A 17,747-nucleotide genomic window follows, 5' to 3' on the forward strand; every position below is an offset into this window, starting at 1 on the left:
AACGCTCACAGATGGCTGTAAGTCTGTAATTGCTGAGAAAACACAGAGTGTAGAGAGGACTTACGATTATCTGAAATGAATCAAATGATGATTTCCCTGGTTCATGATATCCTGTAAATGTGCTTTGTAGAAAGACATTTTAGGAATTATAAGAAAGTACCTTTAATATTCATGTGGTGGAGAAGATAACTGAAGCATGTCAAATTATGTTTTCTTTAAAAAATATCCTTAAATAATTGTTTTCTAAAGTTTACCTAAATGTTTTCTGAGTTTAGTCCTGTTCTTCAAAAGGAATAATAAAGAAAAGTATGATCTAGTAAACTAGATAATACATGTGAAGTGACTTGTGCTTGTGTCTGATTAAAACTTTTACCTGAAGAACTTTGTCTGAACCAAGGGAATTTCAAGGCCTCATGTCTACTAAAAGGCAGTGGTTTTTTACCCTTCTGATGCTGAGGCATCAGAAGAAGTGCCCCAGAAGAGGTACTGAAAAATAAATTATTTTTTTTCTTGTCTGTGAATCAATGTCCCTACATATGAAAATAGAACCGGGAGGAGTTTCCAGCATCATTTACCAACCTTGTACAGACTCTCATTATTTTACAAGTTAAGTTTTAGTTTCATTTTTTTGTTTTAGTTTGTCAGCAGTGCTCCCATAGAGAGGCTGTTTCAGAATAACTACCGTCTGATACTAAAGTAAGAGTGTGAAATGTACCTTCATGTGTCAAGACAAGAACTGTTTTTTCAATTTCCTGCTTTCCTACTGCATTGCTATGAAAGCTGGTAGAGTTAAACAAGATTGTGAAGATTAAAATGCAGAATTTATTTTAGGGACTTTATTTTGCATGGCTGTTGTAGCTAGCAGTCAACTGCATTTCAGTAGGCAATGAAAGAATTAATTTTTTATAAACTCTTTGATCCAGTCAGTAGCTTTCATATAAATTAAATTTTGCATTGGCTTTCATTAAGGGGAGGGGGAAATGGTTCTTCTATTAAATGAGCAGATGAGTAAAAACTGGGAGCAATTTTGAACTTAGCAAGTGGTCTCTTGTAAATTCTGTGACTTCTCTGTGCTGTAGCTACAGCTTTCATATTAAAAATTTGTGCAGAATATTAATTAAAAGTATTTTTAGCATAATACCAGCTTGGGTGGGAGGCAGCTGTGTATACCTCGTGGCAGATGGCTTTGTTTCTTTTGAGTTTACTGACAAAGAAGAAGCCATGAATTGTAAAAATTAAGAAGATTTCAAACTGAGAAATCAGTAATCGGGCATAGAGAAACATTTTTAAACAAACAATATTGTGCATAGCATTTGGGCCAAAGGGGAAAGCCAGTGTGGTGTCTTAAACTTTTAGAGGACTTTTTTCGTATCTCATGAAGACAAAAAATTTTTTTTATTAGCAGTGCCTGTTACTCATTTTCTACCACTGAAATAACACTGCTATGTTTAATTCAGTGTGATGCATGGTTCTTTTTTCTTTTCCAAATCTATTGACTGTTACAATATCCCCTGATAATACTATGTTTACTTCCTTTTATTGCCCTCTTACTCCTTTTTTCTTTATTTTCTCAATATATGGCATTTATGTCATAAAGTAAATACTGTTTATCTGAATACATATATTCTATTTATCTTTCCTGTGTTTGAAAAAACTGCAGAACAGCACTGGTCATTTCTTAAGTTACCTGCAATAACTTCATTGGTATTTCTTGTATTTTACGGCTTCTGATCTGTTTCAGAAGTCTGGAGACCAGAAGAAGACTTAAGCTCGTCCACTCCTGTGGGAATCGCTTATTCATGTGTTCTAATCCATCATTGCCACTAACGTGTGAGATTTCGTTCTCCCTGCTTTCCTTGCTGCTGTGCGTTACCAGAGTGCCAAGGAGATGGATGATAGTGGCATTAGACTAAGATAGTAGTGGGAGCTCTTTGGCAGCTATTACACGTAGTGCCTGAATTTGCTGCTCAGAGATTTGGAGTATATTAGCTCTTACAAACCCTTTCATTGCCATTCATAACATCAGCTGCCATTTTCTGTAGTGGAAACACGGTAGCACAAAACTTCCTTATTCCAAGCATTACTTACATGGAATTTAAAGTCCTTGACCAAGGTGTGCCCGTGAATGAAACCACTAGAGGAGATACTCCTAAATTCCTTTAGGAAGCATTTTGATTTTCTGTGGGCTGTAGACATTCACAATGCCCAGATTAGTTTTCATAGTCTTGAAGACTATGACCAAGCTGTCAGAAACTGTCTCATGGGTGACAAATAATATATTCCTGTTTCCAGACTTGAGGTGTAAGAAGAATCACAGGCTGTGTAGAAAAAAAAAAATAAGTTTAGCTCAGAGGGCTTGCTTTACTATTATCAGGGCAGGTGAAAATCACATTTCAGCCTGTCAAAAGACTCTAAGTTAGTTATAAATAATCTCACTGGTTGCTAATAAAAAATAGGTTTCTACATTGTTTCTTGGAAACTATAGCTTGATGCTGTCTTCCAGGATCATGATGGCTTGGTGTGATTAAATCCAGTGGTCTAAAGCATGTGACATTTGAAAACCTTTTCTGTTCTTTTTATCATGGTGGCTGTTTCACAGCTGTTGAAACAGTACCTCATTTTTCTTTTCAACCTTTCTTTGAATATACCGTGACTTGATGTACTCTGTTGGCGATCAGAGAGAGAGATTCTTTTCTTCACTCTTTATAATGGCCTGGATCTGGGCTTCTGGACAGGAGGCAGTGTCATGTCTTGTATACTGTTATTTGTGCCAGACATTCTACTACAAATATGGAAAAGAATGTACTCCACCTCTTAATAGATTACATTCTTCCAGATTAAAACTCAGATTTGAAAATGAAGGAGCTTTTAACTTCATGTCTTATACCCACTTCTGCTTAGCGATGGAATCTACCAGACCCTCAGGTTGAAGACCATGAATACATTACTTTACTGCAGTCTTAAACAATGTCCTGTATAAAAATTAGTTTCTGAATAAAGTTGTTATTGTTTAATCTGGCCCAGCTAAAACAACCACACTGCTGTTTGATCACTCCGCCCATCTCAGTGGGAAGGGGGAGAGAATTGAATAGCAAAAAAAAATGTAAAACTTGTAGGTTGAGAAAAAGTTCCAGAAGGAAAATGTTGGTGATGATGATGATAATTTACAAAGTAAGTAATGAACAGCACAATTTCTCAGCATCCAAACCTGATGCTCAGCTGGTTCCTGAGCTGAGCCACCTCACAGCCAGCCCCCCAGTTATATACAGATCATGCTATGGAATATCCCTGTGCCAAGCTGGGGTCAACTGTCGTGTCTGTGTCCCCTGCCAGCTTCTTGGGCAAACTGCACATTCTCGTTGTCAGGGCAGTATGAGAAGCAGAAAACTATTTGACTGCTTGGCAACAACTGAAAACATCAGTGTATTATCAACATTATTTCCCACCCTAAATCCAAAATCCAAAACACAGCACTATACCAGCTGCTAGGAAGAAAATTAACTCTATTACTGCTGAAACCAGGGCTAAATTCAATCTAGTTTCTGTTTCCTTGTTTTGTTGTATTGTTTCTGTAAAACTTCCAGTTTAAAAACTAAAACAAAAAATTTAAAAGTATCTGCTTGAGGTTCAGAACTTCCTGTTGATATGCCAGATGGTTGTGAAATAAAGTCCAGTCAATAGACTAAATAGAAATTCTAATTTAGAAAATTATATAATAAATTCTCAAGAATGTATTTCAACAGGAGTACCAGATATAATGAAAATCTTACTTTCTAGTAAACTAGCACTAACATCATGGATGAGACTGGTCCTCATCTGATCCTGTGGTACATATTCAGCTTGAGAAATGAATTACTTTAATCAAAAGTTCAGGCACAGCGAAGAAACATAGTGTAATCCTGCTTTTTCAAATGGAACATACAAAAGTCTCTGATTTTCTTGTTCCCTGAATCCTTACAGGTCCTACACATTCCAGTATATGTTATCATTCACTGAGGTAGACTTGTGTAGTCTTCATATTAACTTACATGTCTGGTTATGTTCTAATCTATTTCTATTTCTATATTCTAATCTATTTCTTACTATATTCAGTTCATCCCTTGCTGACAGGTTTCACAGCTGAGTTATCTTTAGTAAGCGTAATAAGACCACCGTGTTTCATTTTTAGAACTTCTGGGCAGCTTGGAGAGTTGGACAGTGGTGTGTCAATTCTGAGTCAATAGACCGACAGTATCGATGAGATGTAAGTTTATTAGGATGCTAGTTAATTGTGTATTAGTGGGATGTAACTAAAACTAAACCTTAAACTAATAGGAAATCCGGAATTAGCAAATTAAGAACATGGTTTGTCTAAAAAGTGCAGCTGTAAGGACTGCAAGTGAAAGCTGTTCAAGAGGTTTAGATCAACTGGAAGATGTAGGTTGCCCAGAGAGGTGGTAGAGGCCCCAGCCCTGGAGACATTCAAGGTCAGACGTGATGAAGCTCTGAGAAATCTGATCTCAACAATGGTGTCCCTGTTTACTGCAGGGGGGTTGGACTAGATGACTTGTAAAGGTCCCTTCCAAGCTAACACATTCTATGATTCTATGATTCTTTCCATCTGGATTTTTGATGCAATGTGGGCTTTTTATCTGGGAACTCCTGTGCATCTTTTTGGGGTTTTGTTTCTTTTAGAGTTAATTCCTGCAAGAGTGCTGCATTTTACTCTGGGTTGTGATGAACAGGGAAGATTTGAAAGTAGGATAAATAGAATAGGATAGATTCATAGAATCATAGAATGGTCTGGGTTAGAAAGGACACCAAGGATCATAGAGTTCCACACCCCCCCCTGCCACAGGCAGGGCCACCAACTTCCAGGGTTGCCCAGAGCCCCATCCAGCCTGGCCTTGAACACCTCCAGGAATAAGACATCTACCATCCATTACATGGATGTCATAACAATAGTAGTAGCTTCAGGCTTGGAAAGAGTCAATTTCATATTCCTTGAAGCTGAGCAGGCCCTCAGAGCAGCCTCATGGCAGGAATTTGGGAGCTGACTGAGAGGTTTTCTGCTCTGTCTACCTCTGTGCAAACTCACTTGGCTGCTAGATTCTGACTCTGCCTTAATTTAAATCCGTGCAGTAATGTTCCAGCAGCTCTGGGTAGTTACTGGATTTTATACTTCTTGTAGTTGGTACTTCTTTAACTTGCACATGCCACGATTTTTTGTTTTCAGTTAAACTATAACATGTTTTGAATAGGTAGGAAAATGCATTTTAGAAGGGAATTCAGGTGTAGTAACTCTCATACAAAGTACTTACACTAGTGCAGGATATTTCATGCTCCCTAATCATCAAGTGACGAGATGCATTTTGGGACTGGATGATTCTTCTAAGAGATGTATTTTTCTTCATCCCAAAGTCATCAATGAGTAATGAAGTGTACATTAAGGGTGTAATGCAGGAATTCCATGTCTGAAACTGTATAGTCTGATAATGGATATGGCCTCTGTCCCTTCATACTAAGAAATTCTGAAAATGCTGAGAAACACACATATAATGATGTCCTCAGGAAAGGCAGCGGGGTTTGTCATGAGATGGGGAGAGTGTGGGGAGGATGTTCCCTGCTGAATGCACCAGCTGATAGCGTTGGGCAGCTGCTGTGTCATTGCTCACCCTGCTTGGACAACAGGGACTCAAACATTGAAAAGTGCATTAGAGTCATAGTATCTTGAACAGTACGAACTGAAAGAAGTATGGAAAGATGAATAAATAATTAGGAAGTCCTGCTGTGATTAAAACAAAAAAGAAGGTATTATTGTTAAAGCAGGTATAATTCTTCAGCTGGTATAAATCAATATCTTAAATGAAGCTGTGCTAATTTACTCCAGCTGGATATCTGTTCTGTTACTTGCTAGTTTGTGTCAAATACACAGCCCTGCTATCATCATCTCCAGAAATCGTTCAGCTCCTTATTTAGAGCATAAAGATCTGAGAGAAGTTAGAAATTCTGAATGCAGGAGTCTGACCCAACTGACTACATTGATAAAACATGTGACAGAGGTTTGGTATACTAAATATGGAGTGATAAAAAAGGAAACCTCTGACTCTATAAAGAGAAAGTTGGTTTTTTTTTCCTTCCCTCAGGAAGGAAAAAAGAGAAAAAGGCCCAACTCCTATATCCACATACTGTTCAGAATTAAAAGGACTCTAAAGTTATTAAAACCAGTCTTACTGTTGGCAGAAAGCATTACAAAGCTCACCAAATACATTTTAAACTAAAATGAGGACATAAAATCCAATATGAAAAAAAAAGGTTCCTCAGAGTCTATGAATCAAGTATTTTAATCCAAGGACAATCACACTGGAAAGGTTTACAGAAAAAATCATGCCATGAGATGTGGTGGACTGACCTCTGGATTCCAGATGTCTACCAAGCCATTCTATCACTTCCATCCTCAGAATAACATGGAGGGAAGAGTAAGAAAAAACCACACAGACACACAGACATACAGAGACACGTAGACACACACACTCCCCCACCATGAATCAGGACAAAGGCAGTTTAATAAAACTCAAAAGATTTACTCTTTATTTCCCACCAGCAGGAGATTTCCAGCCACTTCCCAGGAAGCAGGACTTAAATATGTATAGCAGTTGCTCTGGAAGACAAATGGAATAAGTAACGAATGCCCCCACTTCCTCCTCCTTTCTCTCAGCTGTTCATTGCTGACCAGACATCATGTGGTATGGAACATCCCTTTGGTCAGTTGGGGTCTGCTGTCCTGGCTGTGTCCCCTCCTAAGGTCTTGTCCACTCCCAGCCTACTGCTGAAGGGGAAGAAATATTGGAGAGGCAGCCTTGATGTGTGCCAGCGCTGCTCAGAACAACCAAAACATGGTGTGTTATCAACACCTTGCTACTGCCAGTACCCAGCATAGCACTGTGAGGGCTGCTGTGGGGAAAACTAACTCCATCTCAGACTGACCCAATACAGCTACTCATTCTGATACTTTTCTTACCAGGTGTCTTAATATTTCACAAGCATGAGAAAATTCTGACTTCTGTTTCAGCATTGTGCATGCAGTAACAAAAGGTTACAAATCTGATCACAGACTACAAAGCAAGCCAATCATTGTATTGATGGGAACAATGTTAGTTTAGCTACCCAGGTAAGAAAAAACATACCTAAAAGGAATAGAATTTGCATTCCTTTATGATAAAGAAACAAGGTAACCAGAACCTATCTGACTGAACTGCAGGACACAAAGACAGTGTTACTACTGTTTTCTAATGTCTGTGTTGGCTATTTGAAGTATCCAGCTGGCTGCAAATACTGTATGATTTGATACTCATCAACAATCTGCCAGGACATTCCTGAAGTTCTAGTCCCTAACAAAGCAGATGGATGATCAGGGGCCCAATAATATGACATGACTGTAATGAACAAGCTATGGTTTGCATGAAGAACCCCACCTTGTGAAGAATTATATTGTGATCATTTCCCTATACTGCATTAATATGATATATATGCATTAAATAAAAAGGCTTTTCTACCACCAGTACTTGAACTCCATGTAGCTCAGGTTTGAGCCAACATCCGTGTGTCAGATCAGTGAATTTTCTACACGGTTCATTATTATGTAACAAAATAAGGTTTAGCAGTAAAAAAGAAGGAGAATTAATAGTTTCATTCCTTTGCTTAGAAGCTCTTTGGTGTTCATTGGTCCTGGCTCACTGTCGTGGTTTATCTTCATCCAGTAACTAAGCACCATGTGGATGCTCGCTCATCCCCTGCTCCCCAAGGGGGCAGGGGAGGAGAATGGGAAAAAAAACCCAGCACTGCTGGGTTGAGATGAAGACAGTTTAATAGAAAAACAAAGTAAAAGAATAATCATTATAACAATAATAATAATAAAAACAATAAGAATAATAGCAATGATACAGGTGCTGCACAAGTCCAATTACTCACCACATGCAAAAGGAAAAAACATAAATAGTCTGCTTCAGAGCAAAAATCCCACCTCCTGGCTGGCTTCCCCAGTTATATCTGGAGCATGATGTTATCACAGAATCATAGACTCAGGGGTTGGAAAGGACCTCGAGAGATCATCAGGTCCAACCCCCCTGCCAAAGCAGCTCCCCAGCTCATATTGCACAGATAGGCATCCAGACGGGTCTTGAATATCTCCAGAGATGGAGACTCCACCACCTCCCTGGGCAGCCTGTGCCAGGGCTCTGTCACCCTCACTGTGAAAAAGTTCTTCTGCATGTTGGTGTGGAACTTCCTGTGCTCCAACTCGCAGCCATTGCCCCTTGTCCTGTCCCCACAGACGACTGAAAAGGGGCTGGCCAATTCCCCCTGCATCCCATACTTAAGATATTTATAAACATTAATAAGGTCCCCCTTTAGTCTTCTTTTTTCCAGGCTGACCAGTCCCAGCTCACTCAGCCTTTCCACATAGGGGAGATGGGCAAGGATCCGCTTTCCCCTTGGGGACAGGTGAGCCCCGTCAACAGTCATCATACCAGGAGCTGAGTACATCATCGCTTGGTCAAAAAACCCAAAGTTCCTATGCCAGCACCAGCCTTTCAGCCACTCGTTCAACTCCTGGGTTCTTCTAACCTGCTCTGAACCCATCATCTCACTAATAGGGACAGAGGAAAATATTATTTGAGCTCCCCCTCCCTCAACAAAGTGCCCTAGGTCCCAGAATTCCCTTTTGATAGCTTGCAGGCTACACTTTGTGATTGCATCACTGCCTGCTTGAACTATCAATAATGGGTAGTAGTCAGAGGATCTCACCAGCCCTGGGAGCCTTCTGGTGATGTCTCTGACCCGGGCTGCAGGGAGGCAGCACACCTCCCTGCCTGTAGGGTCAGGTCTACATATGGGGCCCTCCGTCCCCCTGAGGAGGGAATCACCTACCACAACTACCCTTCTCTCTTGCCTAGCAGAGGCAGTCTCGAGGCGTGCAATCGATCGCCTCACTCTAGGCGCCCGCTTCCTCTGAGGCAGAGGGGCTGCATTTGTCTCCTCACTTACCTCCTCCTCAACTTTCAGGACCCCAAACTTATTGCTTAGGGAAACATTCGGCAGCGGGGTAGGCAGGCAGGGGGAGTGCCTACGATGGCAAGCTGGGACTGTCTTCCAGCCCTCCTCAGGGTTCAGGTCACTCCCTTCTGGCTGACCAGGATAGTGCAGGGGGACCATCATTAGTTGTGGGGTGTCTTCCTGGCATGCTTCCCTCTGGGATGCCAGGGAGCTAGTCCACCAGTCCCTAATGCTCCTCAGTCTCTCCACCTCTTCTTTGAGCTCTGCCCCCATGCTAAGTAGATCTTCCACCTGCTCACACCTCACACAGGTGGAATTGCCACCACCATCCACCAGCAGAGGCAGGCTCAGGCACTCCCTGCAGCCAGAGACTTGCACAGCCCCACTCCTGGGCAGGCCCTCAGTCTGGGTCTCCATGCTCTCAATGGGGCAAGCCCTCTGTCTGCTGGAGACCACATGCCTGGGCAGGCCCTTGGTCTGGGTTGCTCCACTCTTAATGGGGCGAGCCCTCTGCCTGGTGGAGGCTATGGTAATCTGTGGTCTCAGAGACTGTCAGTATGTGAGGCAGTTCCACGGGTGTTGAGAGACAGAACTTACCTGCCTGTCCACACGAGCTTACAGGGTCAGCACTGCGCACACTCTGACCTCCCCTCGCTGCCCTCTCCAAGGCTTTTTCAAGGTGAAGTGTGGTGCTGGGGCTGCTGTTGCCCTGGAAATGCCTATGCCATGTCAGCCTCTCTCGTGAGAGAGCTACTGCTTACTGACGGGTGTCTCTGCTTCACGGGGGGTTCTCCTGGCAGGACAATCACTCCAAACACTCTTCCAGTTCACGATCTATCGCTACAGCTCTGGCTGTGCTGGTTCCGAGCAGTCAACTGCGTGGACATGTAGCAGGGCATGTCCCTTTGGCTGGTTTGGGTTGGCTGCCCTGGCTCTGCTCTCCCAGCTTCTTGTACACCTGGCAGGGTGTGAGAAGCTGGAAAACCCTTGTCTTAGTGTAGACACAACTACCTAGCAACAACTAAAAACATCAGTGTGTTATCAAGGTTATTCTTATACTAAATAAAACCCACAGCACTCTATGGGCTATTAGAAAGAAAAATAGCTTTATCTCAGCTGAAACCAGGACAGTCACAAAATTCTAGGATTCAAGTACTAAAGGAAATTTGAAGGTAATAATTTTAAGACTTTATTTTCATGAGGAAAATATTGCAGTCAGATTGCCCAGAAGACCGATGAAGTTATTTGCTAGAACTTGCCAGTTTCCTCTTTTAAAACTCAGTCAAGTGGGTTCTGTAGTTCAGCTGAAATAAAAACAAACACCTCTGAGTGATGGGATTCCATGAAAGACAGCTGTAAATTATTTGGTCTCTATATTAAATTCTATCATCTCATTTAATTATTTTTCTGGAGGCACATTTGACATTTGTTTTTTCCTTGCTATAGGAAAGTTGTAGTATTAGCATTTTTTCTAACAAGCACAAAAATACCAAATGCAATAAAGCAAGATGGCACCAGTACAGGTAATTATGTTGCAAAGCAATAGTAAGTCTTGTTTTCTTGGTTATTTCAGGTTAATAATAATAATAATTTGAAATCAGGTACTGCTGATGAGATGACATTTGGAAACAATTGATCTTTCTTATCTCAGAGAATTATTTCTTCACGGAATATGGTGCAGTTCGTTGTTTGTTCTGGATGTTGTCTGTTAATGGATATTTCAGGTCAGTAACAAGGTGCATTGATAAATTAACATACTTAAACTTGCAGAATGATTTCTGAAGCTGTGACTTGCTCTGCTTTCTCACATGGCACATACTGATTCTGATAATTTTAGAAACCAATTCATGTTTTGAAAACTTACAGTAGTGTGAACCATTCCTTAGATGTTGATGGTCAATGAAGTGAGGCAATGAAAGTGGTAGAAAATGAGTTCTACAGACGCTATAATATTCATAGTTCTGTAGTTTCTTTCAGTTTGCTTTGTATATCACATTGTGTGTCTGCTCCCAAGTATTTTGGACAGCATTATGTCTTTGGCATGTTCTGTAAAGCAAACCCAGCTTGAATTCAAACACAATCTTGCTCAAACCACAGTGGGTGTTTTGGTGGGGGGTTTGGTGGGGTGTTTTTAAGCAATAACTTTATTGAGAAAACAAGTCATACCCATCTAGATATCTGTTATGCACCCAGTAAATGAGAAACTGATTCATGATCTAAAATGTAATTCCGGTTCTTGTTCATGAAGCTTTCTAGTGTCCCTGCATTTTGTTTTAACTATGGCAAGAAAAAAGGTTCTAATCAGCAGCATTTAAAAGCAATTATATAACTGGTTTGTTTGCTCTATGTCTCTTCACCTTTTTTCCCTGCAGTCTGCTCTTTTTTTTTTTTTTTTCCTTTTCCTTTCTTTTTTTTTCTTGTTCTTTCTCGATTCCCCTCAGCCCACCCCCCACCCCCAATCTTCTTTCTTGGCCAGAGTTGCTTGGCAGCAGGAGAATTGCTGTGGTTTTGTGCATTCTGCATTTTTGCCACTCCATTTAATGGGGCCATATTGGCTTTCTCCCTTGTTGGTACACTGCAGGTCAAGTGTAGGCGTGTGCATGCTTTACAAATTTATCCCCATCATTGCTAATGTCTGTCCAAGATGTTGGTAGCTGGTGGTTTTGTTTGAGGGACACTTCATGCTGTAATTCTTGAGTGCAAATCACTTTTTGTTTCTTTTGTTCATTTATAATGAGAGCCTGAAATGGAGCTTAAATAATTCCTTCAATGAATACATTAACCAGACTCTTCTATTGTGGCTGTTTAAGAACTGAAAATAATTAGCACATTTCCTTCACAGAGCTTTAAAAGAAGTCAGGGCATTACCATTAAGATAATAATGAATTCAGTCTCTGTGGAAAGGCAGGGAGAAAAGAAAAAAAGCTTAAATATATTTCAAGACAAGCAAAAAGATTTCTGGTGGGAACATTTCACTGTTGAATAAAACATTCCCTTGGGAAATAAATTGCTATTTGGGTTTGTATTTTGAAGCACTTTGTGAGTACCTTCAGAGTAGCCAAATAAGAACCTCCTTCTCTCTTTAAAAATTCTAAACCTATAAAACCACTACAAACAGTAGCCAGTTTCCTAAGAGACAAGCTATTAATTCAGAAACAATAATATAATCACTGTTTGGAAATACTGGAATCAGAAACCAGTATTGTTGATATTCAGGTTTCAGGAAAAAAAATATTTCCAAGGGGTAAAGAATTTTTTGCTTGTTTGTTTCTGTCTTATAATGTATATAATTATATAAATTAAATATAATTTATATATTATATTTAAATACTGTTGATAGCAGTTAGGTTAGACCTCGAACAGTCTCTTCTACATTCAGTAGAGATGATGAACTTCTTGGAAGGGTAGTAAAGAACTGAAGGCAAGAAGAAAACACAGACAGCATCTCAAGACTGACTATATTTTTATAAGCTTTCTACTTGGTCTAACAGCATGAGAGTTGTGTGTACAATTGCCTGAGTTTCTATCTGCCTTCTCACGGGTTACATTTTTTCTATATAGTAACACCACTCCAGATGTGACTGTCTTAAGATGGAGTATCACTACCTGTGCCTAAAAATCAGATTCTTTTGGTTTGGAGTCTTGCTTATCCCTCAGTTCACATTAGATATGGATTCTTCTAGTCTTTGCTTTAAAGCAGGAGCTGAGTTATTGATGAAGGCGTGAAATGATCAGCCCGATTACAAATGCCTTGACATAGCCTCTCTAATTACCTTAGCCTGCATATTTCCCTATGGGGACCTAGAAAATTTTTTGGGAAATCTTTGAATATTTCTGAAGGACCTGTGTATTAATGTGTATTACAGAAACATAGAATTTAGAGAGAGTGATGCCTTTTAATTAAATAGTGTTGTATCTCCTTTTGCATATATTCTTATGAAAAGCATAGTGTGCTCATACCTCAGAAATTCCCAGAACAAAACATGCAGAATAGGTTTTAAATTGTGCATAGCTTTCTGTCTCTCCATGGAGGAATGATAAGTGTTTGGAATGATTAACAGTGGCAGAATCAGGCTGTAGAATCTCTGAATAAATCTGTAAAATCTCATTTCTTACTTGGACTTTGGTAAAGAGAAACAGCTTTCAGAATTCAGACTCGTACCCAGGCTATAATCACTTTTAAGTGTGGGACATGGTATTTGGCATGTACCTCTCTCTACACATCCTAATTCCATCTTGGAGAATGAAGGAGAGATTGTGATGAAAATTGCTGCCTAAAAGATTAAAGACAATTAAAGACAATGTCGTATTTCAGAACAACGTATGAGATCTTGATAAACACTTGCTTGAGGAAGTGGTGGTTCATTCAGTTAATTTAGTAGCTGCTTAGATACAAATCTGACTCTTCTAGGATGTCTTTCCTTCTTACGTGACTGTGTCTTGCAGCACTGAATGATGCACTAAAACCCTTTTCACATGTATGAAAGTGTGGCACTTTGACTTGGAAGTATGCAGGCAATGAAGCGGGATGTTGCTGGCTTTTACTGACAGTAATTCAGACTTGAAATATGCACACAAGTTGATAGGCTGTTTAGAGTTTCGACTAAAAAGGGTGTTGCACAATAATTGGCCATTTTAAAGGCCTGCATTCCTCGTCCCTTGCTATAAATGTCATTTCTACCTCTCTGGTATTAATACCTTAATTTCTGTCATATGCTTCATGTTCTGATTTGTTTCTGTCAAGAGCTGCAAGACCAAGAATACTACTAATAAGGAAAATTAAGCCTTATTATTGTTCAGACACTCTAGATCTCTCTCTCTTGAAAAAGTAAGTTTAAAGAACCTGGGTTTTAAAATATTTTTGTCAGAAGCAGCATTTTAAATAGTCCAGTACATATTTTTTATCTCAAGTATTGATCATAGAATCCTAGAATCATAGAATGGCATGGGTTGGAAGGGACTCCAAGGATCATAGAGCTCCAACCCCCCTGCCACAGGCAGGAGCACCAACCTCCAGCCTGGATCTACACAAGGTTACCCAGGGCCCCATCCAAACTGGTCTTGAACACTTCCAGGGATGGGGCATCCACCACCTCTCTGGGCAGCCTGCTCCAGCACCTCACCACTCTGTCTCTAAAAAACTTCCCACTAATACCTAATCTAAACCTTCCTTCCTTTAGTTTTAATCCATTTGCCCTTGCCCTGCCATTGTCTACCCTTATAAAAAGTTGATTTCTTTCCTGTTTGTATGTTCCCTTCAGGTACTGGAAGGCTGCAATGAGGTCCCTCCACAGCTTTCTCTTCTCCAGGCTGAACAAGCCCAGCTCCCCCAGCCTCTCTTCATAGGGGAGGTGCTCCAGCCTTCTAATCATCTTTGTGGCCCTCCTCTGGACCCTCTCCAACAGCTCCACATCTTTCTTGTATTGGGGGCCCCAGATCTGGACACAGTACTCCAGATGGGGCCTCACGAGGGCAGAGTAGAGAGGGACAATCACCTCCCTGTCCCTCCTGGCCACCCCTCTTCTGATGGAGCCCAAGATACCATTGGCCTTGTGAGCTGCAAGAGCACACTGCTGGCTCATGTTAAGTTTCTCATCCACCATGACACCCAGGTCCTTCTCAGCAGGGCTACTCCCCAGGAGCTCCTCTCCCAGGCTGTATCTGTGTCTGGGATTCCTCCAGCCCAAGTGCAACACTTTACACTTCCCAGTGTTGAACCTCATTAGGTTCACCCGGGCCCACCTTTCCAGCCTGTCAAGATCCCTCTGGCTGGCTTCCTGTCCTTCTGTTGTGTCAACCACACCACTCAGCTTGGTGTCATCCGCAAACTTGCTGAGGGTTCACTCAACTCCATCATCGATGTCACTGATAAAGATGTTAAAGAGCACCGGTCCCAAGACAGACCCCTGGGGGACACCGCTTGTCACCGGCCTCCACCTGGACGCAGACCCATTGACCACCACCCTTTGGCTATGTTCTGTGAACTAGTTTCTTATCCACTGGATGGTCCACCCATCAAATCCACATCTCTCCAATTTAGAGATAAGGATGTGGTGGGGGACTGTGTCAAAGGCCATGCACAAGTCCAGATAAATGACACTAGTTGCCTTCCCTTTATCCCCCGATGCTGTCACTCCATCACAGAAGGTCACCAGATTGGTGAGGCATGACCTTCCCTTGATGAAGCCGTGCTGGCTGTCCTGGATCACGTGCTCATCCCTCATGTACTCCAGTATGTCATCCATGAGGATCTGTTCCATGATCTTCCGAGGCACAGAGGTGAGGCTCACCGGCCTGTAATTCCCTGGGTCTTCCTTGCTCCCTTTCTTACAAATGGGAGTGACATGACCCTTTTTCCAGTCCCCAGGGACCTCTCCTGGCAGCCACGACTTTTCAAATATGATGGAGAGTGGCTCAGCAACCACATCAGCCAGCTCCTTCAGGACCCTGGGATGCCTCTTATCTGGCCCCATAGACTTGTAGACATTCAATCTCATGAGGTGGTCTTGAACTTGCTCTGCCCTTACAGTGGGGGGGATTTACTCCCCCGGTTCCCACCTAGAGGTCCAGGGATGCAAGGTTCTGGGACTAGAGAATTATGAGAATCCTGGCTGCCAGAGAAGACCAAGGCAAAGAACTCATTAAGTACCTCAGCCTTCTCCACACCAGTTGCAACCAATTCACCTTTCTCATTTACCAAAGGGGGTACACTCTCTTTGGCCTGTCTCTTCTGGCCAATGTACCTGTAAAATGCCTTCTTGTTGTTTTTAACATCCCTTGCCAAGTTCAGTTCCATCTGCGCCTTGGCTTTCCTGATCCCGTCTCTGCAAGTCCCAACAGCATCCCTGTATTCTTTCCAGGCAACACACCCTTGTTTCCAGAGCTTGTATTTGCTTCTCTTTTCCCTCAGTTTGGCCAACAGGTCCGTGCCTAGCTATGCTGGTCTCCTGCCCCTCCTGCACACTTTCTTGTGGGCTCTCAGAAAGGCATCCTTAAAGAGTAGCCAACTTTCCTCAACATTTCTGTCTCTAAGGACCACCTCCCAGGAGATCTTGGCCAACAAGTCCTTAAACAGCCTAAAGTTTGCTCTGCTAAAGTTCAGTGTCCTGATCCCACTCTTTGCCAGGCCCACATTCCTTGAGATCACAAACTCAGCTAGGGCATGGTCACTGCAGCCCAGGCTGTCTCCAACCTTAACACCTTTAATGATCTCCCACATTGGTGAGCACCAGGTCCAGCAATGCATCACCTCTGGTCGGTCTGTCCCAAACCTGAACCAGAAAGTTGTCATCTATGGACTCCAGGAGTCTCCTGGATCTCTTGCACCTCACTGTGTGGTTTTCCCAGCAGATATCCGGGTGGTTAAAGTAGACCCCTATCACCAGCTGTTCTTTATTAGCCCCATCCCTGATTCTGACCCACAGGCTCTCAACCTGCTCCTGACCACTTCTCAGAGTGAGCTCCTTACAGTCTATGCACTTTTTAACATAGAGGGCAACTCCACCACCCTTTCTACCTAGCCTATCCCTTCTAAAAAGGTGATACCCTTCTACAAAGGTATTCCAGTTGTGGGAATTATCCCACCATGTTTCCGTGATTGCAACTAGATCATAATTTTCCAGCGACATCAGAGTTTCCAGTTCCTCCTGTTATTACCCATGCTGCGCGCGTTCGTGTAAAGACACTTCAGCTGGGCTTTCTGACTCACTACCTTTTTTGAGGAGCCTTCCCTCAAACCTCTGGGAGGAATCTGAAGTTTACCCCACTGCCTCCTAGAGGGACATTTGAAGGTTCAGGAAGAGGGGGTCAGCAATACTACTTCCTCTGAGGAGTCCCCAGAAGTTCCTATGGGACACTTCAGAGGTATTTTCCTACAGTCTTGTAGAATTTCAACATCCCCAAGCCCTTCTCTATCTCATTGAATTTCACCCTCTTCATCCTTCGAATCTAGTATAAAGCTAGAGGCTACTTGCTCTACTCTAGCAAGCCTCACTATATCCCCTCCCCCCTTCCTTGATGTTAGTAATAATTTTCTGTATTCTTTGTGCTTTGAATATCCAAAATAAGAAGAGCTTAGACTTATGTCCTGGTTACAGTCAGAATGGAGTTAACTTCTTTTGTAGCAGCAGATGGAATGCTGTGTTTGAGAGTTAAAATGAAAGCAGTGCTGGTAACACCCTGATGGTTTTAGTTGCTGTCAGACAGTCAGGGACTTTCTCAGCTCTTAGTATTTCTCTATTCATGAGAAAGGAGGGGTAAAGCCAGGACAGGTGACCCAACTGACCAAAGAGAGTATTCCATGCCAATTACGTCCTGCCCAGTATAACTGGGGGCTGATGGGAGGAGGAGCAGGGGCAGCTCCGGGACACACGGTTCTTGGTGGATGGTGGGGTTCCGGGACGGCTCTGGGTGGCACGGCCTGAGCTGTGGGTTCGGTGAGAAACTGCATTGTGTATCAACAGCTTCATATATTTTTTGCTCTAAAGTCCTGTTAGCATTGTTATATTTTATATTTCTAGTATTTTAGTAAACTATCCTTATCCCAACCCACGAGCCTTTTAGTTTCTTGGTTTTGGGGTTGTTATTTGCCCCTTCCTTTTCCCTTCCCTTGCCTTTCACATCAACCCCCCCACCCCCCGACACCTCCCCTTCTTCCCCTGCTCTTTTCCTTTAAGGAGCAGGCAGCTGCATGGATCTCGGCTCTCAGCCAGGGT

The 17,747-nt window shown here is 42.1% G+C and overlaps 1 protein-coding gene across 1 annotated transcript in view; it reads left to right on the forward strand.

The window, feature by feature from the left end:
• Positions 1-17,747, forward strand: part of ADAMTSL1 (ADAMTS like 1) — a gene marked incomplete at both ends in the record, with an annotated part of 454,988 nt that overhangs the window by 94,567 nt on the left and 342,674 nt on the right. The gene's annotated exons all lie outside the window — the stretch shown is intronic.

The sequence above is a fragment of the Gallinula chloropus genome (assembly GCF_964237585.1).
Source record: "Gallinula chloropus genome assembly, chromosome: Z".
Taxonomy (NCBI): domain Eukaryota; kingdom Metazoa; phylum Chordata; class Aves; order Gruiformes; family Rallidae; genus Gallinula; species Gallinula chloropus.